At 38.6% G+C, this 26,522-nt stretch overlaps 1 long non-coding RNA gene and 1 pseudogene across 1 annotated transcript; both read right to left on the bottom strand.

Moving 5' to 3' along the window:
* Positions 1 to 2,700: 2,700 nt before the first annotated feature.
* On the bottom strand, positions 2,701 to 3,236 carry LOC116034286. The gene is made up of 2 exons (XR_004101044.1): positions 3,186 to 3,236; positions 2,701 to 3,084 (listed from the first exon to the last, which is right to left on the bottom strand). It is a non-coding gene; the product is annotated as an uncharacterized LOC116034286 (long non-coding RNA).
* A 20,577-nt stretch (positions 3,237 to 23,813) lies between these two features.
* Positions 23,814 to 26,509, bottom strand: LOC116034277 (annotated as a pseudogene).
* Positions 26,510 to 26,522: the final 13 nt, after the last annotated feature.

Consider the following 26,522-nt stretch of genomic DNA (forward strand, 5'->3'; position numbering starts at 1 on the left):
AGGGCTGAGGCTGGGCTGCTGCTGCTATGACTGCGGAGGGCTGAAGCTGGGCTGCTGCCTCTAGCACTGCTGAGGGCTGAGGCTGGGCTGCTGCTGCTATGACTGCTGAGGGATGACGCTGGGCTGCTGCTAGCACTGCTGAGGGCGGACGATGGGCTGCTGGTTTTGCCTTTCTTTAGGGCTTTTCTACTAAATGCATAGTTCCATACATCAAAATTACTGATTCTGCACACTTCTGGGCTTACATCTTCAATCTCTATCATTCTTTTGATATGGCAATTGCAGCATGAACTTACCCCCCAAAAAATTTTCCAGGGTCCGCTTCATGTTATACATCAATGTTTATTCAGCATCTGAATGAACACAGTCAGCTTATGTTTAATCTTCTTTTTTTAAGCAATCAACAGAGTGAATGCTAGTGGAATGAGTTGTCTTTTTCTCTGTTAACGTTGGGATACTTAATTAGCTTAGTTGGCTTTTTGGTTCTGGCTGACCGAATGAGTGCTAGGCTGAAAGTTTCAGCTAGCAGCAATGATCAGATAAATCTGCAATAGTTCTATTGTTGACGTTAGCTTGGCTCATTTGTTGTTTCCCATATAATTTGCCTTCAAAAACACACGTCTCACCTAGCTTCACCAGACAAGACAGCTTAAATACACGTAGGCCTACTTAATCTCAAAACAACTTTATAAAGATCAGTGGTCTAAAAGTCAACATTTCAGACTCAGATTTCAGACAAGTGTTTTCCCTCCGTTCAATATCTCAATTGATGTTTCATTACTCTGCTGAAGAGTTTTAAGTCTGGAACCAAGGCAGCCAGCTACAAGATTAATCGTGACCATAAAACATTTGATTCTGCCCAAAAATAAACTTTTGAAAACGGCAAAAAAAGAAAGAAAAAAGTCAATGGTTCAAGACTGTGAACAGAGGACTTCAGTGGTAGCTGCTTGATTGCTCGAGCCGTTTGCGGGTTTCCATGGTAACGTCGCTGTTGCGCTTAGAATTGTGACAGTTTTTCCTTGATGGCTGTGGGCGGAGTGTTGAACCAGAGAACGCAGCGATTAATGCATTATGACGTCTGATAATTCCATGTAGCCTGGGTGTCTCTGTGTAGTCTTGCTAATTATTCAGTCTCATATGCCATGTATTTGTCAGGAGATAAAAAAATAATTCAATTGGAATAACAATATTTGATGCTGAAGGAGGCGGAGCTGCGCTTGGGTGCGCTACAGCCCAATTAAACCTCTTGTCCTGGAGAAACCTACTGCTGTAGTGACAACTACCACCGAGACGGATATGAGTACTTGGGTGTTTACATATCTCTCTGTCTGTCTGCGGACCGATTTTGTCACCGCGGCAGCGCCACAACCGTGCAAGATGCAGTCACAAAACTTTAGAGGTGTGTAGTTGAGATCAACATGAAGGCAGAGTTCGAAGATAGGTGGTGACTAACCAAGAGTGCTGGCAGCAGAGGGGTAGAAAGTAAAAAAGGGGCCATTGGCCCTCCCACTTTAAACCCCCAACACTGTCAAGGTTTGGTTAAGTTGACAGCTATAGTAAAGTGACGGATACTGAAGTATTAATTGGCTCATCTGAGAAACACAGGTAAGTTTTTTTTTTTTTTGTATTATTATTATACTGTATAGCTTATTAATTGATGCTTCAAAATCAAGAGTGAAGTCAACAATAAAGGTAAAATCCAGATTCCAGGAAATTTGGTCTGAAGAACTGCAGATGTACTTTTTGAAGAAAAGATCATGCCTTCAGTCATCCAATCAGCTGTCAAAGGTGTTTTGATTTTATATTTGTCTCAAAAGTGTGAGATGTGATGAAATGATGCACTAGGGGATAATCCTAAGAATGAGTTGTCTACTGTCCATGCAAGACTTACAACTAATCTCATAGCTGTTGGGAAACAATGAAGTGGTGTTCACTGGACATGATTCATGTACAGCTTTATTTTGTTTGTGCATGCTTCCTAAATAATTGACATCACATTTTAAATATACTTAAGTAAAAATGGTATATCCAATTTACACTGCAGGATTATTATCTGGAAAACCGGGCGCCCGGAAAGCTCAGTTGGTAGAGCAGGCGCCCATATAAAAAGGTTTACTCCTCGATGCAGCAGGCCTGGGTTTGACTCTGACCTGTGGCCCTATGCTGCATGTCATTCCCCCTCTCTCTCCCCTTTCATGTCATCAGCTGTCCTGTCAAATAAAGGCCTAAAAATGCCCAAAATATAATCTTAAAAAAAAATCTGGAGAAACGAAATAAAAGGACAAAGGTAGCACTTAGAGTTGAGATATCTCCAGGCCAGAGATTACTTTTATAAAGAAATGAAACAGAGGATAGTGAACCTAAATTGCTCAATAAATGTTTTGATGCATTAAAAGTTAATGATAACAATCATCTATTCAACTGATGCAATTATTAAAAGTGAGTTGCATTCAATAATTATATAAAGATAATGTAATGTGAACCATGTATGTGGTGGCTCATTCTGACCACAGTCCTCACAACAGTCAGACAGACACTCAAATGTGTTGGGAAACAGTGAAGGTGTTGAAACTTTGTCTATCTATCTATCTATCTATCTATCTATCTATCTATCTATCTATCTATCGAAAAAGTTTGAACTTTTTACACAGCTTCATCAATGTTCCTCATATATATGAATTGTAATAAAAACAAACATACTGTATTTGGTCCATGTTTTCCATATGGGGTTTATTTTTCAGCTACTACAGAGAATAAAGTGATTTTGATCCACATGTTTAATTGAACCTAGTGTAAGACAACATCATTAAATTTGAAAAGAGAAAGAAACAGTTGTCGTGAAAAGCTGACACAAAACAAAGCTGATGTCAAAATTCATTCACTTATTGATCTCTAGCAAAATTCCAGATTTTACTTAGTAGTTTATTGGAAGTGGGCAAGTATGTTCTTGATCCACTGTGGGATAGGCACCGTAGGTGGCATAACCACTGGAGGTGGCATAACCACCGGAGGTGGCACAATCAACGGAGGTGGCGTAACCACCTGAGGAGGCATAACCACTGGAGGACATGGCCGGTATATACGCTTAAAGAGAAACAGAAACATTTGTTATCAAATATGCATCATACAAATTGAGATTCGGATGAGCTGAATGTTGAGCTGTAGAGGTTTGAGAAAGCACTCACCTTATTGGAGTTTGAGCCGGAGTGTGACCGGGCAAGTCGTTTGTGCTCCGTCTGTAGAAAATCCACAATAGCAGGTTTGATATTGTCTACATTATACTATTACAATAATAATATTGATATCACCATATAAGAACACTGGTATTGATACTGAATATGAGAATATTACACTTACAGGATGAGCCAGAGCGAAGCTCAGGAGGCATCCAAGCACAAATACTACCTTCAGCATGGTTACAGTGATCACACCTGTTGAAAATGAAATATTAAAGACATGATCAGATGGACAGCTTTTCATAATATCAGGAAAAATCTCAGTTTTCACAATTCATATAATTACCTTCAAGTCTTCACAACTTCAGCAGATTGTCTCACAGACGGTCGAGGAGGTTGTTAGTGTTGCTCTGAATGTGGAGCTTTTCTTATATACAGTTACTGGAATGGATGTCATCTCATTAGCATACAGTATTGTTGGGAAACAGCAAATATTAGGACATCTTCCATTTCCACATTTCAGGGTGTGGCTAATCCTCCACCAGGTCTCTCATGCCAACCTGATCTCACAGAATTCCGTGAAATGAACACGGCCCCTTAACTCAAAGTCTGTGTCAGTTTCACAGAATCGCAAAACATCCCGTAATGGGCCCACGGAAGAATTCCGTGAAATGAACACGGCCCCTTAAGTTAAGGAAAAGGTCATGGGTGGGCTTACAGTTCCGTGACACTCGGGAAGAATGGGACGGAAAAGAAGAAAGCGACTTTCGGAAACTTGACATGCAGGACACAAACCCCGATATCCTGGGTGAAAGTCCTGTGGACCAGGCTGCTCTTACAAATGTGACCAAGTGTCTCAATGAGATTACCTGTATAATTAAAGGTTAAATAAAAATGAATAAGATTATTGCTGTTTGACATAACTTTAGACAACACCAAACATATATATTTTCTTAAAAGGTCTGTCTGAAGGCATTTATTAGTTTGTGACTTTTGGAAAGTGGGAAAACAAAAAAATCCCCAAAATTACTGTATCGCATTGCTATCTCTTTAACCAAATCACACATTTTAGGCTATTCTGTGTTTTTCCTTTTGATAACTAATGTAATAGTTTTGTTCTGTCAGAATAAAGTAGTGTGGTGTTAAATAAGCACAATGCTCAACTGCTTTTGAAAAATAAAAATAAAATCAATGAAAGAATAAAATTGGAGGTCTATGTCTTGAACATTTATTTATTTTTTTAATAATGTTGTTATTTTGAGTCACTCGAGAAATAAATGCTGAACATGAGAAACAGTTAACATATCTTGAATTCAGCTTTTCTCTCTTTCCTAGTTTGTTGCTCATTTTCCTGCTGGAGGAGGAGGAGTATTAAGACTTGCCAACAGAAATTGTTGTCACGGCTTGGTTAGGTTGATAGCTGGAGTAAAGTGAGAGGTACTGAAGTAATAATTGGCACATCTGGGGAACACAGTAAAAAACATGTATTTTATAGCTTAATAATTTATGCTTCAAAGTCAAGAGTGAAGTCAACAATGAAGGTAAAATACAGATTCCAGGAAATTTGGTCTGAAGAGCTGCAGGTGCACTTTTTAAAGAAATGATTATGCCTTTAGTCATCCAATCAGCTGTCAAAGGTGTTTCAATTTTGTATTTGTCTCAAAAGTGTGAAATGTGATAGGGGCTAAAGCAAAAGGAATCAGGTAAAAATCTGAATAAAACAGCTCATAAAATGATCATCTTGGCAACAGGTTTTATCATGTGTCGTTTCTTGACAGGCTGCATGTTTAGTAATGCAGGAGCCCCACAATGTTTGCAGACATATATGAAGATACTGTCATGGTGCAGGCTTGGACCCAAGTGCAGGAAGGCGAGGAGTGTGCAGCAGTTTGAAATAATAATAATTTAATGAGAACACAAAGAGACTTACAAACATGTAAGCTGAGTAGGTGAGTAAATCCAGAAAAACTGGAACACTGAAATAACGGGTAAAAATCCAGGAGCACAAAAACACAGTAATACACAGAACGGAACTCTTCACAAAAGACAGATGATGAATGACGAATGACAATCAACCAGCAACTGACACAGAAAGCACAGAGACTAAATACACAGGATAACGAACAGGGGCGCAACTACGCAGTGTCAGAGGGGTATGCAGCAACAATTTTGGCATATAAATATAAATAAATAAACAAGTAAATAAATAAGTGTGCCGGACATCATCATGTATGGGGTTTAAATAATAAAGGTTTATTTTAAAGTATATTAGCCACTGTAGGCCTAGCATAATTATAAATAATTATATTGTATATATATATATATATACTTTATTTTCATTACAATAAATAAATCATCATTGATGGCAATTTGCGTTCTGATTTGTTTACTACGTCCCCGCTGTCAGACATAGGCTAATTGTTGTATTTCCTACATGTGCCGGGTTTTGATACAGAAATGCATTTTTCATTCGCAATGGCAAGATTAGCCTAATAGCATATAACAAAACATGTTCAATTATTTCGATTTAGCATTAGAAGTAATCAGACTTCATCTGTAAGCAACACTGTTAAAGTGCAAAATGAAACAAATGTGAGGAGGACTCGGAGCTTGAACTGGACATTTAGTTTTGTGTGGTCTAATAGAACTCCTACCTGATGTCACCACTGGTCTCATCTCTACTTGATGCCATCGCCGACCTCATGTCATTCACTCCTTGCCTGTGTTCTTCTCCACTAAGACATATTGTCAAACAAACATTATGTAATATATTTTCCATATTAGTTTTTACATATTAATAATATTAAGAAATGAATCTGTTGGTATCAAGTGGCTCCCCTACACTTCCACCTACCTGTTGCCTTCCCCTGTCTTTCCTGATCCACCATCCTCACACCTGAATGAAATGAACTCACTGTTAAATATAGCAGCCTAAATTCAGTTCTTATCAGCCTAGTGATGGCATCTGATAAGACAACTATTATGCAGTAAGGTTGTGCTGTTGTTTAAATTACATTCACATTTTGGATTTTAAAAAGTACAAATATGGAGAGCCACTGACACACTTTAGAAAAGCATCATAAAGCAGGGGACAGATTTGGTTAATACTGTGTTACTGTGTTAAACTGCAACAGAGAGTATCAATGCATCACGTTGAACTATGAACAAATATGTAAATGTGTGATTTAAGCATTGCGCATGCAATCCATGAAATCAAACAAAACTAAAAAGGTCATTTTAGGGCATTTTTATGTTTTTCTTCTCATTGAATTTCCAGGTAGAATCTCACAGGGTCAGACACACGCGTGAGTCGTTACTGTATTGCACTTTTGTGAAAAGTATTCCCTGTTGTGGGGTTGCTATGGCAATTCTTGTCTATGCTTGAACACTATGTGGTAGCAGTAACTTTAACAGTTGCTTGGTGGCAGTATTGTTTCCTTCATGAAGCTATGGGGATCAGACCAACATGCACACAGTTACAGAATACCAAAACATGGTTTGTAAATTAACATATTTTTTATTCTGGTAAGATAACTGTTGTTACTAAAAATGTTTTGTCAGACTCCAACAAAGTGTATTTTATCTTTCTCCCACTTTTTGTACAACTAGATATTCTTAGAAATAAAGACCAAGAGGAAATGAACAGCTTTGGTTCTTTATTGCTTTCATTTGTATTGAACCAGCAAGTTATTTAATCAGAGCATGATCACATCATGGTTTTGCAGTTGCAGTATTTTGTTGAGTGAACTCCCTGAGGTACTTCAGGATCATGAGCACATCAGTAACACGGGCCAAGGATGGGGCGTTGTTGTTGTTGTTGTTGGTCTGTACGGGGGGGAATCAAGAAGGTGTACAAGAATTATATACATTTCAATTTTATGTCTATTTTTCCTTCCATAGTTGATTAGAAAATGGCAGTTTAAATTAAGAAAAGACTATGTGATATACATCATTATATCCAAACTAAATACTGACCTCCTCATTTGAGCACTTCTCAATGGCATGGGTAGGTTTAGCCTTTAAAATTAAGCACAATCATTAAACTCTAAACATTTTAGAATAAACACAGACTTCCATAGTTCGTCCTTGTAAATTTTGGTAGAGTTTACAGACTGACTTACAAAAGAACTGGAGACGAGCGCAATCACCACAACAAGAGCAACGGCCTTTAGTCCAAATGCCTTCATCTAAAAAAAAAAGAAACAAAAACAATCCAATTGTCACATGAAAAAATCACTGATGAATGCAAAGATCCCATCTTGGCCATGTTTTTAGTGTTACTTCATGTAGAATCTGTCCTTACCTTTCTGAATGTTTCACTCTTTGATTCATTAACATAAGTGCAGAACCAGGACGCAGTGTTGGCATATACAGTTTCTTTCAGCCAATCACAAGCTAAGTTTCCATCCACTTGTCAATCGAATTATCGGAAGTTCGGTAAAAAAACTCATGCGAATAAAGCTGGTGAAAGTGTGTTTCCATCCAACGGCTTTAAAGCGAATAAATTTGCGATCAAATTGGTATATCAAATTGATTTTAGACATTTTAAGGTGTTTCCATTCATTTTCGCACTGAATCGCACCACATTCAAGCTAACTTTTGCGAACAAAGTTTTGCTAGACAAAATGGATTATGCCATCTACCAACAAATGATCAATATTGCACAAGTTGTAATAGTGCTTATGTGCCAGCTGATAGCAACATATCAAGCTATATATAGTGGAGGATAAGCCCCACTATGTAGGGGTGTTATTACTATAGTTCTGCTCTGAACGACTGGAAGAGTACAAGATCTGGGTCTGTATGTCCCAGCGCAATTGGCCCCAGTACCTAATTCAATAAGTATGTTGTTACCTATCTGGCTGATCTCCCTGATCAACGTTAAGCAATGAAAGTATGGTAGGATGGGCTTCAGGACTCGTATCTCTAACACAGTGACCACCTGAAGTGTGATGTGCTCCTAAACCAAACTTAAGGTTTGCACAATCTCCCCCCTGTATCCTATACCTAGCTAGATAGGTGGGGCGCCCCTACTCCAGAGCAATATATACCCAATATAATTTGCTATAACAACTGAGTAGATATCTCAACAAATGATTTTGTGATTGACCCTTTAAAATACTGTAAATCAAACCTAGTCCAATTAAATTTGACCAGTATCAACTCTGCTATTGCAGGGATTAATCCCCCCAAAAAATTACATAAAACCAACTAAGGTTCAATGTGACAGAAAAACAATACTTTTCAAAAAATGTTTCTCACTGTACACAATCCCTCCTTTTTTAACAGATATTCCACAGAGAAAAAATAAAAACCAGCTTGCAGTCAACAAAAACCAAAGCACAGTTTTAGTAAATTATTGACAGTTTAACAGAGCATGCTAATTATCTTTAAATGTTCAGCAATCAATAAGTTCAACCAGAATCACTTTTGGTTTACACTCACTGTCCCTCCAAAGGTGTAGATTTGAGTCCGCTGAAAGTCTATGACAGCAGAAGTCTATTGTCCGTAACAGTATTACAGCCTTAGCTGCTGTCGCTCCCAGTCCACGGTCAAAGTAGCAAAAAAATAAACCATACCTCAGGCTCTGGTGTAAAGTAATGAACAAAAATCCGTGACGACAGAATATTCAGAATGGTGTGCAGCAGATAAAACTAGGGTGAATCGCTGAGATGGCGTCTGGATGGCAGGAAATCCTAACTTCAATATTCACTCACAGGATAACGTTCTCTTTGCAGGTGCGGGTCTGTGTTAAGACGAGGTTGCTCTTCAACTCCTTCCAGTCACGAAAACTCTCCTTTAGAGCTTAACTGGCCGCTGAGTAAAATTAGACAATGCTCCTTTCCACAACTTTTACCGTCAAGGCTACACGGAGGGCAGCTAACATCAAAGACTCTGTCGCTATTGCTAATAGCTTTGCTGACTTTTGTTCAGCTGAGGAAATGTGTCCTAGATGACGCGAACAGATTCAGCCCTTACTTAAAACTTAGCAACTCCGACTTGTTGTCCGTTCAAGCGAGAGTGGTGATCTCTAGTAAACTTCTGCGTGCCTTCCTTTTTTTCCCCGCCACTCCACACTTCTTTTTTCTTTTTTTTTTTCACCCCACCCCCCTCACACCGGATAGGCTATATTTACCTTAACTTTTTACTCCTGATAGGGTGATACACCTGTCACAAGTGATGTGGGGCATTAACTATCTGTACCGTTACATATAATAAGAAAACAATGATGCTATCAACACATTGCTATGATGATGCAGATGCAGATGCACGTAAATGCCCGACGACAACGGAGGCGGCCTGTGGTGTGTTAACGACAGCACTCCAAACAGTTCACGGAAACCCTTTGGTTGAAGCATTTTCGGATGACCAAGACAACATTTGACCTGTTGTGTAATTTTTTTGGCCCGTCCCTTTTCCCAGATGTCGCAAGCTATCGCCCTCTGGTTCCAACCGAGAAACGTATCACCATTGCGCTCTACAAACTGGCTACATGCGCAGAGCACAGAGTGGTAGGCGAAACGGTTGGAGTCAGCAAAACCACCGTGCACCGGTGTGTTTACGCCGTGTGCAATGCTATACGTTGCAACCATAAAATGACCTAAAACTTAATCGCAATTCATTATTTATTCGGCAAATAACGTTTCCATCAGCGTTTATCGCATAAGCCGTATATCGATCAAGATAAAATCTGATGAGACCGAACGTATTTCATTTGAGTCGATATTCATGAAATTCAATCGAATTTTACTGTTTCCATAAAGCATTTTTCATTCGATATCACTTAATTCGGATAAAAACATGTGGATGGAAACATAGCTACAGATTTTATGAGAGCACCTCATGAAAACTAACTTTTTTTTTTTTACCAGCATTCCACCATTTCAACTAATTAAAAGCAATAAATCATCTAGACAGCCACACACCCATCAAATGCATTCCAGAGAAAGAAGGTGAATGGTAGTTCCCAAAAGTTAATCTAAGTAGAAGAAGACATACTTTATTAATCCTGCACGAAGAAATTCAATTTTTACACACAAAGGCCAAGAGTGAAGTCAACAAAAAAGGTAAAAACAGGACCTTATGCGTGCACAAATGGAGAGATGTCAGATTAAAACCCATTAAAGGCTGATTTTCACCATATTTGGTAGGAAGGCTCAGAGTGGGATGTCGAAAAACAGTACCGAGTTTTTCTCCGATACCTATTGATTTGGCCGAGATATGCTAACGTTCGTGTTTTGTGGCTAGCTATGAAAATTAGTTTGCTTGTAAATTGCGAATGGTGTAACGTAGCCAAATTATTTTGATAACTTTAGGTCAGGTCCATATGGAGATGCTACCTACCAAGTTTCGTGCCAATAGCTCGCACGGCCTAGGAGGAGATAGAAAAAGTTTGTTTTGCGCATTGCGCAATATTGCGAAAGAACTTCTTAGCGCAAATGGGCGAGGCCTATATCATCAGACTCAGATGGAGTCTACACAAATTTGTTTGTGTGTAATTTATGCAATTTTCATCTGACAAAAATTCTTTTGATAACTTTTTGTCAGGTCGGTCTGGAGATAGAAAAAGCAGGTTTACGATAAATCGCGATTTTTCACGCATAAAAGTCTAGGCGGAAATGGGCATGGCCTATATCACGTGATTCAGCTGGATCCAGGGAACGCGTAGATGTATGGTTTTTGAATGTCGGGTGTATGGTGTGGGAGTTATAAGGCCAAACACGGGTTTTTTTCTGCTATAGCGCCACCTAGTGGTGTAAGTGGCTGATTTTTTTTGTCCAAGGTCCCTGCAGGGATCTGGACCAGTCCTGAAAACGGCACCCCCCTCCCCCCCACCATGTACGGTTTAGGCTGCAGCATCTGTTTTATCAGCGGAAGAATAATAATAAGAAACCTTAGAAAAGCAATAGGGTTCCACAGCCCTGCTGTGCGAATGGCGTACCTTCGCTACCGCCCGTTCTTCCAGCCTCGGGCTTGGACCCCTAATAATGATATCACCATATAAGAACACTGGTATTGATACTGAATATGAGAATGTTACACTTTCAGACTGAGCCAGAGCGAAGCTCAGGAGGCATCCAAGCACAAATACTAACTTCAGCATGGTTACAGTGATCACACCTGTTGAAAAGGAAATATTAAAGATGTGCTCAGATGGACAGCTTTTCAAAATAACAAGAAAATCACAGTTTTCACAATTCATATAATTACCTTTAAGTTTTCACAACTTCAGCAGATTGTCTCGCAGACGGTCGAGGAGGTTGTTAGTGTTGCTCTGAATGTGGAGCTTTTCTTATATATAGTTACTGGAATGGATGTCATCTCATTAGCATACAGTATTGTTGGGAAACAGCAAATATTAGGAAACCTGCCATTTCCACATTTCAAGATGTGACTAATCCTCCACCAGGTCTCTCTTGCAAATGTGACCAAGTGTCTCAATGAGATTACCTGTATAAATAAAAGTTAAATAAAAATGAATAAGATTATTGCTGTTTGGCATAACTTTAGACAACACCAAACATCTATAATTTTTAAAAGGTCTGTCTGAAGCCATTTATTAGTTTGTGACTCTTGGAAAGTGGGAAAACAGAAAAAATTCCCCACAGAGCTATCTCTTTAACCAAATCACACATTTTAGGCTATTAATACCTAATGTAATAGTTTTGTTCTGTCAGAATAAAGTAGTGTGGTGTTAAATAAGCACAATGCTCAAATGTTTTTGAAAAATAAAAATAAAAACAACAAAAGAATAAAATTGGAGGTCTATGTCTTGATCATTTATTTATTTTTTTAGTAATGATGTTGTTATTTTGAGTCACTCGAGAAATAAATGCTGAACATGAGAAACCGTTAGCATATCTTGAATTCAGCTTTTCTCTGCTAGTTTGTTGCCTCATTTTCCTGCTGGAGGAGGAGGAGTATTAAGACTTGCCAACAGAAATTGTTGTCACGGCTTGGTTAGGTTGATAGCTGGAGTAAAGTGAAAGGTACTGAAGTAATAATTAGTACATCTGGGGAACACAGTAAAAAAACATGTATTTTATAGCTTAATAATTTATGCTTCAAAGTCAAGATTGAAGTCAACAATGAAGGTAAAATACAGACTCCAGGAAATTTGGTCTGAAGAGCTGCAGGTGCACTTTTTAAAGAAATGATTATGCCTTTAGTCATCCAATCAGCTGTCAAAGGTGTTTCAATTTTGTATTTGTCTCAAAAGTGTGAAATGTGATAGGGGCTAAAGCAAAATGAAACAGGTAAAAATCTGAATAACACATCATTGACAAGCAGCTCAAACAGGAGAAAGCTTTGAAGTGGGACATATCAAGTTACGTACATAACTATGAGGGTGAGTAACATAAATTAAGCACATAGCCTATGGCGCTAGCCATAGCTAGCCTAGCTTGATGTCCGTAAACAAATAGCTTTTCTTTATACCGGTAGTTTAGCTAGCTAGATTGAACGACATATGACGGACAATATGTGTGTATTTACAACTGGTATTTAATGACCCCACTGTGTATTTTTTCCACGTTTGGTTAACCATGTTCCTGGAAAAACTGAAAAACAAAAGAAACTGGATTGTTTATATCAGTTTTTACATCACTGTTGTATGTTTTTCAGATATTGTTCTAAATGCTTATAACATTTTAACAATGATAACGTTCATATATATCTGTATAGAAAGTTGTAAGTACAATTTCACTCCTATAATAAAACACTATTTAAAATAGCAGTTATTTATTATTACCCTAATGAAATCAATACAAAGCAAACTGAACAGAAAAAAAAGTATTTTGTTTCAGTTTCCCTTCTTCCAGATGGAGCTGAAGTACCCTGTTGAGCTGTATCACAGCTGCACCGTGTGCATGGACCAGTGTTGTACAACCACACTACTGTGTTGTAAACCTGTTAAGTCGTGATTCACTCGGATCTTTAACCCGAGTCTTTAAATTGACTCACGAATCGCGAGTCTCTAGTATCATTAACCCAGTTCAGTTGAGTCCTACTACAATTCAATCTAAAATGATAACAGCGCCACACACAAACCTCTTGCAACATTATACATCGCGAATCAGCCGGCTACGTTGTCATGAGTGGATCTGATTCAGACGAGCGAGTGAAGTCTCTCCTCAAGCTCAGGGTAAAGCAAATCCACAACAAAAGCCATTCTTTCACTTCTGAAATAACATAAAATGTTCTGCACATAGCCTAGCTAGACCTACTGTAGGTTTGGTGTATAAATGTACTACATTAAAATGCAATTAGGGCGAGCAGACAGTCCATAAGCTCACCTCGCGACAACTCATGTTTTATTTTTGTCTTCAAAAAACTTTATTAATCAAGTACAGATACACATACACATTGAAAACATTAAATGCATACATACATGAAAAAGAGGCGCATGGAACTTACATTAAAGAGGTTGTAAGTCATTGTGAATGTTCAGAGTCCGGATGGCTTTCTTATTTGTCAGTCCTATTAAAGTTTCAAAATATAATTTCATGTCATTTTTAAATGAATATTCGGTTTTCTTTCAGACCATTTACATTCATGGATATAACGTTTTCCAAATAAAATTAAAAGATTCTAAATGAAAACATGGAATATTATCCAAAACAAAAGCTTGCCTTGGATGTAGCATACAATACTGACTCAAGTGACTCGCACAACCCGGATCAGTTTAGTGAGTGACTCAGAATAACCCGAATCCTTAAAAGGAATCAAGTTTGCCAGGCCTACTGTGTTGTTCCAGTCAGTACATTACTCCAAACGCAAAATCCTATTGGTTCCCCCTGTACTCACCTGTGTACAGAGGGCAGGCAGTCGTGGCACAAACCAAGAACGTTGGCAAGTCTGATAATAATTTAACTGTAAAATCATGTTACATACACTTATCATTTCTTTATCTTGCTTAAATTCACAGGGTGCACAACAAGGCCCGGTAAAGAAAATTATTGTGATGTCCACAAATCCAAAGCAGAGAAGGTAAGGTAAGATAGTAATGATGTTAAAGAAAGTTATGTATACCTAATATCTTATGTGTTGATGTCTATGTCTATCTTAAATAGGAGCACACTATACAAAGACAACAGTGGAGAGTTGCTGGATCTGTCTGTCCTCAAAGTGCCAGAGATCTACAAGGAATTCACCCGTTTCTGCACCATCACCTGCATAATCCAAGTGATAAAAGAAAGAACTATTGTGTTCTCTGCTTACATGAATAGGTGCCTGTAATGTCTGCCCACATATACAATCAATTCAATAAATGCTGATAAGTATCACTGATATTTCTTAAATCATTGTAGTTTTTCAGAGCAAGAAGATTATTAAAGCCATGTTCATATTTGCAATAAATTAAAACCCTTATCAAGGCAAATAGATTTTTCATGTTCTGTAATATTTCTAAAAAAAAAAACAACAGTACAATTAAATTTACCAGAGTGGACACTTGCAGGCTGTTAAACAGCTTTACTTTACCTTGTCAAAACAATGAGTAATTCATAACAAACTGCACAATATATTGACACAAAACCTTAAAAAGCGTATGGTTCATACTCCTGTGAAGCAGTACACTTTGCCTGTAGGATTTTCTGTAGCAGGAACATTGATATTGGCAAACAGATGACCCAGGTACAGGTGAGTTTGTGAGCAGGGTTATGATATGAACTAAAATAAAAAAATAAAGATAAGATAAGCCTAGTGTTCACAAGAGAGATAATTCAGGTATTGCAACACAAGTTAAGAATAATTGAATTAAATAGGAGGTATATACAACTAGTAGAAGATAAATTAACTATACAAGAGCAATTAAGGTAAAGTTATGAGGTAGTAGCAAGCTAAAGTGACGTATAATCAATAGCAGTGAGTCAAGTCAACAGTGTACACCAGAATTATATATACTGTGATTAAGTAATGATTCTTAGTGTTGCCTGTAGCCTACTAATGTAACAAAACACAAAAATAATATAGTGTATGATGCAGTATGGAGAACAACCGAGTCCCATATGACCGCAAGAGACTTTAAGTGCAGCTGTTGATGATGTTGCAGATGGTTGTAGTCTGTAGCCAGCCATACAGTAGGTAGATCTGGAGCAGCAGGGTGACTTCTAGCTTTCATGGGTTGATGATAAGACACTGTGCTGCTATGATGCAGTATTGGTTGAGCCCTTCAGCCTCAACTGGAAGAAAAGAAAAGAAAACAAAATGCTTGTTTTTTTTTGTTCAGATTGGTTTATATTCATTAAAAAAATGCTATTTGAGTTGCAAATCATTTCTAGATCGGTTTTTATTATAGTGGTAAAATTGTACTTAACATTACAACATTTATACAGACTGATATGAATCCATCATTTTCAAAACTAATGTTATATGAAGGAATGAAGACTAAATTCTGATGAACAACACACAACAGTGATGCAAAAACGTACACAAACATTCCAGGTTCTGGTGTTCTTTCAGTTATATTACAGTTTAGGTTTTACGATTGGCTCTAACATGAAATTAGCTAAATCCCCAGGAACAAGGTTAACCAAACGAGGAAAAAATACAAAGTGGGGTCATTAAATACCAGTTGTAAATACACACATACTGTCCGTCATATGTCGTTCAATCTAGCTAGCTAAACTACCGGTATAAAGAAAAGCTATTTGTTTACGGACATCAAGGTAGGCTAGCTATGGCTAGCGCCATATGCTATGTGCTTAATTTATGTTACTCACCCTCATAGTTGTGTACGTAACTTGATATGTCCCACTTCAAAGCTTTCTCCCGTTTCCTGATGGGTGCAGGTGAAAGAGCGTCAACCATTCTGTGCACATTATTGACATATACTAATAATAAAGCGATGGGTGGCAGGGGTAAATAAACTTGGGTTACAGACATTAACATATATAAAATGGACCAACAGACCCCGCTGCTCTGGACGGAGACTAGTGAAGGCCATTAGAAGCACTTTTCCGGTGAGCGCTGAGCGTTACTGCGCAGCCTCCAACTGAGAGAGACGACGTAAATGTGCCATGAGCAACGTGTCTGAAAGTTGTAAGTCTTCTGGTAGCTGTGCCAAGAGAAATCTCAATCATTCCGAATATTGCAGAGACGGAGAGCGTAGGTATATGTAAGGAGATAACATGGACACAGGCTAATTATTGCTAACTAAAATGCTAGTTAACATTAGTAATTACACTTAAACAGCTAATGTGAGACGAAACTGCCTGCGCGCTTCTCCTGTACTATACGGTAATTCCTCTACTATGCGATAGTAATATGCGTGGTTATGACACAATCGTTAGCCTATTTTTACAAAAACGTCTGCTACGGAGCCATGACGTGAGGTACAAGGTAATGGAGCCTTTTATACATTGTCGTGCTTCTTTAGAAATAAACAATGGACAAATAGAGTCTTTAAACGCTTCAGATGTAAAGGTATTCGCTGTCAAAGTGGCACCAAAATGAATGGCAGTCAATGGAATGCTAATGGGGGGTGATGGCTTATTAGCATCAAAATGGCGCCATAGGAGGTTCGGGTTGTGAGGAAACGCTTACCCCCTTGCATAAAACGAACGCACCCTCAACGGGGCAGGGATCATTTCATTGGTCAACACTACACCTGACATTCTATTGGTTATGGAATTTTGATAGTGTTGTAACACATAAAAATCCAAGCGCGCAGGAGAGATCCGAGAGGAGAAGATTTGCAAGCGCGCAGAATCAGGCTGTGCGAGGAGAAGGGCCAAAGCTGAGAGCAGGAAATCTGTCCACAGAACAACATATCTGAGTCCAAGCACAAAGAGCACAAGCAGAGCAAATCAAAGCGCGAGCAGTGACCATCTGAGTGTGAGAGCAAGGTTTTGAGGGAAATTATTACAAAATCTGAACGTAATATCAGTGAGAAATACTCTCAAATTGAAAGAATGTGCTCTTGAATAAAGATAGGAATATAACTCCATACAGTTTGAAATAATAATAATTTAATGAGAACACAAAGAGACTTACAAACATGTAAGCTGAGCAGGGGGCCGTTTCAGAAAGCAGGTTTAGTGAAAACTCTGTATCAGGTGCATTTTAGCGCAGTTTGTTATCGGCATGAATAAAAAAAATTTTTTTTGTTTTTTTCTAAAAACTTCTAAAGCATTTCCTTTTGTCGACGATTCCGTTGATGAAGAAGCTGCTTTACTTCGCAGGGTGTTGTCGGGAGATGATATTGAAGCCCTGATAATTTAATGTTCAGATAACTTCCTATTTGAGCAGTATCGTTTTTCGTTTTATGCAGCCTAGGCTACATAACCTTATCCATCCTCATTAGAGCCTGGATCGGGCCGAATTTTTCCGTCCGAACCCGGCCCGAGCCCGACAGAGCCGTGACCAAACCCGGCCCGAGCCCGTCAGGCATTATGGTATTTATGTCCGAGCCGACACAGTTAAAATCTCGTTGTTTTTTTTTCTCATACTAATGACACATGTACGTTTGTTTGTGTGGAAAGCCCGCTTTTATTAAGCAACTGGAAGGCATTCGGAAATGTCAACAGATGAGCGCATCAGCGCACATGGGGGAACAAGCTCACGTTAATAAGCTGTTTAATTTAAAATGTTCAATGTGTTAACCTTTCCTGATCGCTTCGATTCCGACCGTGATCAGAAAACCAGGGGAGACTCGTTACCTCCAGGGCCGACGTTATATAACGTTGGGGTTAAAATCCCGTTTCTGGTGAGCAGATGAATGAACCTGGTTTTCAGTCTGGAGTTTATCTCGGACACCGCACACACTGTGTACAAAACTTAAACTTATTCACCAACTCTGCTCCGGTCACATCTACACGTCTGCTTCCTCTTTTCTCTATCTCTCTTCTGCCCACTTTACACACACACTGAGCTCTCTTAAAGGAGCTGCAGCACCATTTTACAACAAATTGCCTTTTCGCGCTGATGTGACCGAGCCCGGCCCGAACCCGACCATCATTTCTAAATATCTGTCCGAACCCAGCCCGGCCCGTCGGGTACCGTCGGGACCCGTCGGGCTTGGGTCGGGTATCCAGGCCTTAATCCTCATATCATTAACATCACCCATCTTGGGCATGCTCTACATCCCAGCAGATTATTTATGTCACATCATTTTTTTTTTATGTTTTCTTTACAACATTGGTGATGCGGAGCATTTTAGTAAAGCCACTGTAGCGCCGTCAGAAGAGTGTGACTCGCTCTGAAACGTGTTTTAAATATTTTTGTAGCGTTCCCTGGACACAAACCAGTAAGAGCCATTAAAAAGGAGTTCCACAGTATTGCAAGTGAATGATGTAAACCCTTTGAAATAAAAGATTATGAATTATAATTCTGTTAATGACGGTGCTGCAGTCTCAGTGGGATTAGTAGGCGTAGTACTTTTTCGCCCGCAGTATTGCACCTAAATGAAATAGATTATAGGTTCAATACCATCTCACCAGTAATATTAGGCTATGGTTATGATTAAATATGATACACTATATTGGAATATTTACTCTAGCAGCAAATACCCACAACACAACCAAATACAAACGCGCTGCAAATAAAAAACAATGCAAAAAGAAAAGCACACAAACCCTGAAAACAAATGCAACAAAAAAATGCTGCAGATCCAGATTACACAACAGAAGTTCTCCAGGCTTCTAGAGGGAAAAGCTAGTGGAACAGCTGGATTTCCGACCCCACGGGGAGAGGGAGAGAGAGAGAGAGAGAGAGCCGGGACACAATCTCAGAACGGTCTGCAACTGTGAGATGATAGACTGTAAATATTAAGTCTATGTTTTAGATATGTTTTCTCTCGTTTGGTGGGTGTGTCTCGGCTCAGGTCACAGGTGATACTCAATCAGCAGAGACGTCTGTAAACTTGTAATAAAACATTTAAAACTGCATCAGCGTTTAATGTTGACGTTTGTTTAAGCCATATTACATGAGAGGGTTTAATTTCGAGGTCCGAAATTACTGAAGGCCTCCTCAAGTGTAATATTGTGATTATACAACAACGGTTATCAACAAAATAAGTGATCAATCTGTATTCATATTGTGGAGCAATTTGGTCTTGAAATACAAAAAACAGACAGGATTTATAGTCCCTCCCTGTTTAGTAAACCAGCCAATTTACCGTGGGATTTATCAAACTGAATAAATCCCGTCCGCATAAACACAAAACTACTTTGCTTGCTCCATCGTGTTGTAAGACATCTGCTGAAAAAGTTATTGTATTCATTAGCATGATTCCTGTTTAGTTCAAAAACATCCAAAACACCAAAGTACGAAGACATAGGGACCAGACGAGCTTTTGTTTTGAAAAGTCGAAGCTCAGGGACGGCACCAGTCGGGAGGGCATGAGATGGGAGCATAGACTGTATATTAATATATTATGTTATTAATAATATGAATTTAATATACAGTCTATGGCCGGAGGGCATGAGATGGGAGTTCTCTTTTTACTATGCAGCCATACCTGACTAATAAAAATGCAGCGCGCTCCCCGTGGGGCCGAAAATCAAGCTGTTCCACTAGCTGCTCTCTCTAGAAGCCTGGAGAACTTCCGTTGTGTAATCTGGATCTGCAGCGTCAGGTTTTCGGGGTTTGTGTGCTTTTCTTTTTGCATCGTTTTTTATTTGCAGCGTGTTTGTGTATTTGGTTGTGTTGTGTGTATTTGTAGCACGTTTATGTATTTGGTTGTGTTGTGTGTATTTGCAGTGCGTTTGCTGAATGTTGCGCATGTGTTGTCAAATTAATGAAGTTGTTTTTCTTTTTGCACCACTTCTTTTTTCGGGGTTTGTGTGCTTTTCTTTTTGCATCGTTTTTTATTTGCAGCGCGTTTATGTATTTGGTTGTGTTGTGGTATTTGCAGCGCGTTTCCTGAATGCTGTGCATGTGTTGTCAAATTAATGAAGTTGTTTTCTTAATTTGCTTGCGTTTTGTCTATTTGCTTGTTTTCTTAAATTGCTGGGCGTTTGCCCCTGTCGGCCACCGTACATATCAGCTGTTCTGAAACCGAAAACTCAGAGTTTCCCATCTCACGGTAAATCAACTCAAATATCAGGGTTAGACTCAGAGTTTGTTAAACCTCTTTCCTGAAATGGGCCCCTGGTGAGTAAATCCAGAAAAACTGGAACACGGACGGAACGGGTAAAAATCCAGGAGCACAGTAACACACAGGACGGAACTCTTCACAAAAGACAGACAATGAATGATGCACAGAGACTAAATACATAAGATAACGAGGTAACAAGGAACAGGTGACACAAGGCTGGGGAACAGGTGAAAGACATCAGGGTGGAGCAATCAATCACAAAGGCTGGAAAACCAAAAGACAGGAAGTAAAACAAGACAACACATAGGGGAACGGAGAGACTACAAAATAAAACAGGAAATAGAAAACCAAACAGAGAACACGAAACGAACTAAACACAGAAAATTGACACTGGACGAGACATGACAGATACATCTGGGAAAATGATTGCCTTTTCAGTCATTATGCACAGCCAAGCTTTGCACAAAATAACTGACCTACAAATTTAATTATTGTGGAAATCCCAAAGATTACAAATGTTATGTCACATGAAATTACTGGGCAATTTGTATAAAAGTATACAGAAGACATCTACAATTTCCCATTTGGTGTAATTAAATAACATTGGGTAACACTGAAATCTGGTTAAAGAGTTTCTAAAATATGTTTAAACGTATGTATTAAATGTTGTTTTTGTACAGTATTTTCCAGAGATCTCTTCCTCATAAAAAACAATGTGCATTGTGATGGTTTCCAGGGATTAAAGGACCCAATTGCAGGGAGAGGCAGGCAGGCAGGAGACAGAACCTAATACAAAGAACAGGAAAACAGGAAAACTAACTCAATACACAGGGTAATACAAAGTCAATCTACAGAACAGGAAACAGCAACAGAAATATACAAACAGGCAACAGAAATGTCCAAAACCACAACAGTGCATGTTGCCTTTCAGTCTCTCTCTTTTTTGTTTAGAACAATTTGAGTTTCTCTAAGTTTCCCTTTTCTGTTCACCTATTATGGACACACCTGTTCGTGCCACTACACAGCAAATTTGAAAGCGTTAAATCAACACTCAGTGTTAAAATTAACACTTTTTCGGGGTTTATATAGGTCCACACTAAAGAGTTAAACCAACACTTTAAATAGTGTTATTTTTTTTTACACTTGCTTAGTGTAAAAACACTGTAAGTGTTCACCGTTAACACCATTAGTGTTTCACCCCCCTCATATAAACCAAGTTAGTGTTGAAATTACACTAGGTGTGTCAATATCTCAACACCAAGAGATTTATTTCCGCACTTATAGTGCTCATACAAACCCTGATTAAGGTAATTAAGTGTAATTGGTATTTTGACTAAAAATACATGTGTGCAATGTGCATTCAATTAAATAAGTCAAAACGCTGTTATCAGTTTGAAATTTCATTTTCAACAACACAGTTGAAACAATTACACCAACACAAAGGAAGGTACAATAAACTCCCCATCATCTGACCCATATGTACACTGCAGATCAAAAGGCCTGTAGAACTTCAAGCTGTTGGTTTTTACAAGTTCACCCAACTCACAGTATCTCTCTACTTTAAATGCATGATGTTCTGAAAATTTCTGTGAAAAGTTTGTCGACAATAAAATACACAGTGCTGTCAATGAAGAGTATTTTTCGAATCTGACTGAAAACAGGAATTTAATTCTCAATTTCATTGCATACAATGAGGTCTGGTCTATATTCTGTCCCATCTAGTTTAACCCAGCTCATGGAAAGCATGCTTGTTTGTATTGGATTCTGTAGCATTCCTGCCAACTTTTCACCATTTTCAACATCATTCCAACAAAATGTTTTCATTGGTCCACACTCAACTTGACTGAATGGTGTCGTTTCCCAAAGATAGCCTATTGACATCTGATGACTTTTTGCCAGAGATTTGGTGATGTTTTTGAAATTCTTTAGTGTATTCTTAAAAACTTTATGCTTAGCCTCGAACCTCATGCTCCACATGTGGACTAACGGTCCAATTTTGCGAATACAGGCTGGATAATGCACCATAAAATGGTGTTTGGGCAGCAAGTTTTTTTTGTGGATACAACTCTTTAAATAACTCATGGTGCTCAATTGTTAAATGCTTCAGGAGGACAGTCATGCCTTTAGAAATACAAGGGGAAAACACCAGATTTAGAATTTGAAGTAAGAGCAGGAGCAAATGCCAATTTTTATCACCTATCCCTACGATATCACCAAACAGCAACGGAATGTTTCTGACAAGACAGAGTGACTGGATAGAATTGAGCCCTATGCTATTTCCACTGTGCTCTAGATTAACCTTTGTGGGACGATTTTTTCTCTCCAAATATCCATAATCATATGAATATATTCTGGAGAGCAATTCACTGCGTGTAACAAAATTTTCCGAAAGATACTCAAACAGTAGTTTCATTTCAAATTGCACAACTCCTTCTAGGAGATCATGCATCACATCTAGAGAGTAGTTGTGGCACACATGAAAATACTGGAGACTATTGAGTGTCGAGTTTCTTTTGAGGCCATGTGTTGACTTGAGGGTCAGATTCTAACTCACTGCAGTGCTGTTCATAAATTGAACGATCACGCAAAATAACTCTAACATCATCCTCATTGTAAACTAACTGGATATCAGCCTTTTCAGTTAAACATAGACAACAGGAGTAATGTCTACTAAATGATTCTGTGAACCCAAGTATTGAGTGCATCCCCAAGTTGTCTCCAATTACTTGACATATTGTGCCATAAACTCTACTTGTTGATATGGGTAGTTCAATTCCATCCGTCTCTAGAATCTTTATGTCACGAATCAACGGTTCCAGGATGGGGTCAAATCCATACTTTTTTACATCTTGCGCATGAAATAGAGCAATCAAATGGATATTCATCAGTCTTGAATTAAATTTGGGAGGTAGATTTCGAAGCACAAAATAAAGAGCACCAACCTTGTGTACTCCATGTTTAGAACCAAGAGGGTTTGCGGTTTCAAATTCATTGTAGTACACCTGAATTTGTAAAGCACTGGGATGTTTTGAGAATAATGGATGACTCTGGAAGTAACTTCCATCACAAAAGTCCTCAAAATGTGATTTCTGCCTTCCTGTAAATTCGGTCAGCAGAGTACATACATCTACATTTCGACACATACATTTTAAAGTTTCCAAAATTGGGACATACACATATGTATCTTTTACTGGGACCTGATCATAACATCCAGTTTTCTCCTCATGTCGTATCTCATGCCAAGCACAATTTCAACTGGCTCCACAACACCCCATTTGTCATTGAAATAATTAGTTCTTTTAGTTTCGGTGTTAAACATGGAAAAGGGACTCTCAAAATGAGCTAAACTTTCTTCGACAGCTGATCTGACAGGGTTATTAGGAGGAATGACAGAAATCACATCTTGACGAGTTTGAGTATGCATTTCTGTAGTGAGGTCCTCAAGGTCTGAAACAACTGATGATACCAAGCTATTGGCTACTCCACTGCACTGTAATTTGGCTACAATTGAGGCACATATCTGCCGTCTCTCTCCTGGAAAAGGTAACATTCTCAGTGAGAGCAACTTGGGGAACTTTCTCCAACAAACGAAGAACCTGGCTGATTATTATAAACATTTTGAGATGACTGTTCACCTGATGACAAATCAAAAGCGGGACTGCCATCAACAGCATGAAAACTGTTCAAATGCTTTCGAAACCCAGAATATGAGCAAAACTGCCGACTACAGCCACTGTGCGCACACAACAACTTAAACTTAAGCGAAGGATAGAAACTGTGTGCGACTCTTAAATGAGCTATCAACGAGTGGCTGTTTACATGCAAACTTTTACAGAGGAAACACTTTAACATTTAAACTAATTTAAAAGCTTTGCACGCAGTTCCCTTACTCTGGGAGACTCACTTGAAAGACCAACGTCTATGTTGTAAACTGTGGTCTGCAGGAAGGTAAAGAAGTTGACCAGGGCTTCCTCGTAGGACAAGTTGAAGACATAGTGAACTTTGAAAAGTTCATCAAAGGCACTTAAGGAGCTGGTTCCAGAGCAAGGGATAAGGCGCTTGTCAACAACAACGTAAAAGTGGTCGATCCTGATCCCAGATCCCTGATCCTTCCTGATCCCAGTAGAAATGGCTGGTGGCCCGCCCTCCCACTGAGATGGCCTTCAATACTGTTGCAGGACTGAAAAAAATAGATTAAACAAACAGGAAAAAAACTAATTACAATGTGAAATGATAAATGCATTAAACCTGCTACTGTTAACTTACTCACATTCAAATGAACTAAAATAGAATTAAAATCAATAAAATAAAATATATGACACACTGATTCACCCTCAGCCAAACCAAGCTATGTGACTGACTTACTTCATTAGAACAAAGAGTTGTACATGGAAATTCGAGAGCTGTAGGTCAATATAATGCAAGCAATCAGTTAGAGATTCTAAAAGGTACATTTAAACAGTCACATTATGCCAGCAATTTTCAATCCTGGTCGTGACCAACGGCTCTGCACATGTTGCATGTCTCACTTATTCAACTAACCTGTTTCAGATCTTCACCTCATTAGGTAAGAGCTACATGAACTAGACTGAAGGGTTAGTTCACTCAAAAATGAAAATGATGTCATTTACACACATTCAGCTTGTTCCAAACCTGTATACATTTCTTTGTACTGCTGAACACAAAGGAAGATATTTTGAAGAAAGTTTGTAAACAGGCCACTTTGGGCAGCCATTGACTTCCACAATAGGAAAAGAAAAGTAGTATGACAGTCAATGGCTGCCTAAAGCGGCTAGTTTACAAACTTTCTTCAAAATATCTGTGTTCAGCAGTAGAAAAATGTATACAGGTTTGGAACAACCTGAGGGTGACATTTTTGGGTGAGCTATCCTATCCTTATGCGTGTCAGGTCAGAGAGACAAAATGTGCAGAGGCTTCAGTCCCAAGGACAATTAATGAAAACCACTGCATTTTAGGGTTTATAACCCAAATCTTTGCAACAGCATTGTGAGTTTTACCTTATGAAAATGCACAAGTCTGTCAACAGCCTCTGTTGGACTGATCTTAGTCTTCTTCCTCCCTGGAGGAGGAGGCAGGAGATGCAACAGCAGCAGGACAGATGACATGTCACTGTCCCAATCTGAATGAGTAGATGGGGTTGATAAAAAAAAAAAAAAAAGACTTAGTGCTCACAATAGCAAGAAACCAAAGCAAATATTAAATTATAACATCCTCACAAATCATGCCAACCATTTTCAGATCCTTGTCCACCAGCTGCATTGAGAAGACACCGAATTTCTGCTGTTGAAGTAAGAGACTTGGCTTCATTGATGATCTTTTGCTTGAATGCAGTCTCCCACCTCTTAAGAAACTTGTTGAATGTTTCAGCATTGAACAGCAGAGCAAAGTCCTGATTTATCTAATGACAAAGCATATTAACAAGATTTCTAAGAGGTTACTTGGGACTTTTTTTATCTTTTACCACCAAAATGGATAGTGTGCATGTTTTGATAGACTTTAAAAGAATTCAAGTAAATACACATTCATGATTTCTTAGTCTATCACTATGTCTGAAAGGCATGTACGAGCAAGAGTGATAAATATATGAACAAATGACTCAAAGTAGCAATTATGTTAAAGAGTAACCAAAAGCAGGCATATCTAAAATACACTTAAAACAATCTTTGAAAAGTGGAATAAAAGTTTTATTTACCAATCCTTTTACATCCAAATATCTTGGGAACACATCAAGGACGTCAGCTGATCGGTCAGGATTATGGACCAGTTCTTGTCTATGCTTAAAAGTTTCCTTCATCTTCTGCATTACTTCAGTTTCATCAGCTGTGTGGACAAGGAAAGAAATTGCCTCTCTGCATGCATCTCCTTCAAGTTGTTGCACATCATCTATCCTCCTTCGTCAACTTGGTCCTCCACTTTCAGTCATCTCTAAGCGAACACGTTTTGGGTTTTTCCTCGACAAAGTTTTAAGGCGCCAGGAGATGAACCCCGTTCCCTTTTCCGGATCGTAGAAATGCTCCTGTCAAAAAAGACAAGAGAACACTTCGTAAAATTTGAACAAATTATGTCATTATGTTACATAAAATTTATAATAGAAACTTCTATTACATGCCACAAAAAAGGAGCATATAACATGTTAAACTAGATTGTGTTTCAAGTACATCAATACAAACGATTCTTACATAGCCCTTTGCTGAAAATGGGTCTTTTAGGCTAGGAAAGAGAGAAATAATGCCCAAAGCATAAGTTTCCCGCTGTTTGCGGGTGGGGATCCTCCTGCAATGTAAAAA

Source organism: Sander lucioperca, chromosome 4 (genome assembly GCF_008315115.2).
Source record: "Sander lucioperca isolate FBNREF2018 chromosome 4, SLUC_FBN_1.2, whole genome shotgun sequence".
Classification (NCBI taxonomy): Eukaryota; Metazoa; Chordata; class Actinopteri; order Perciformes; family Percidae; genus Sander; species Sander lucioperca.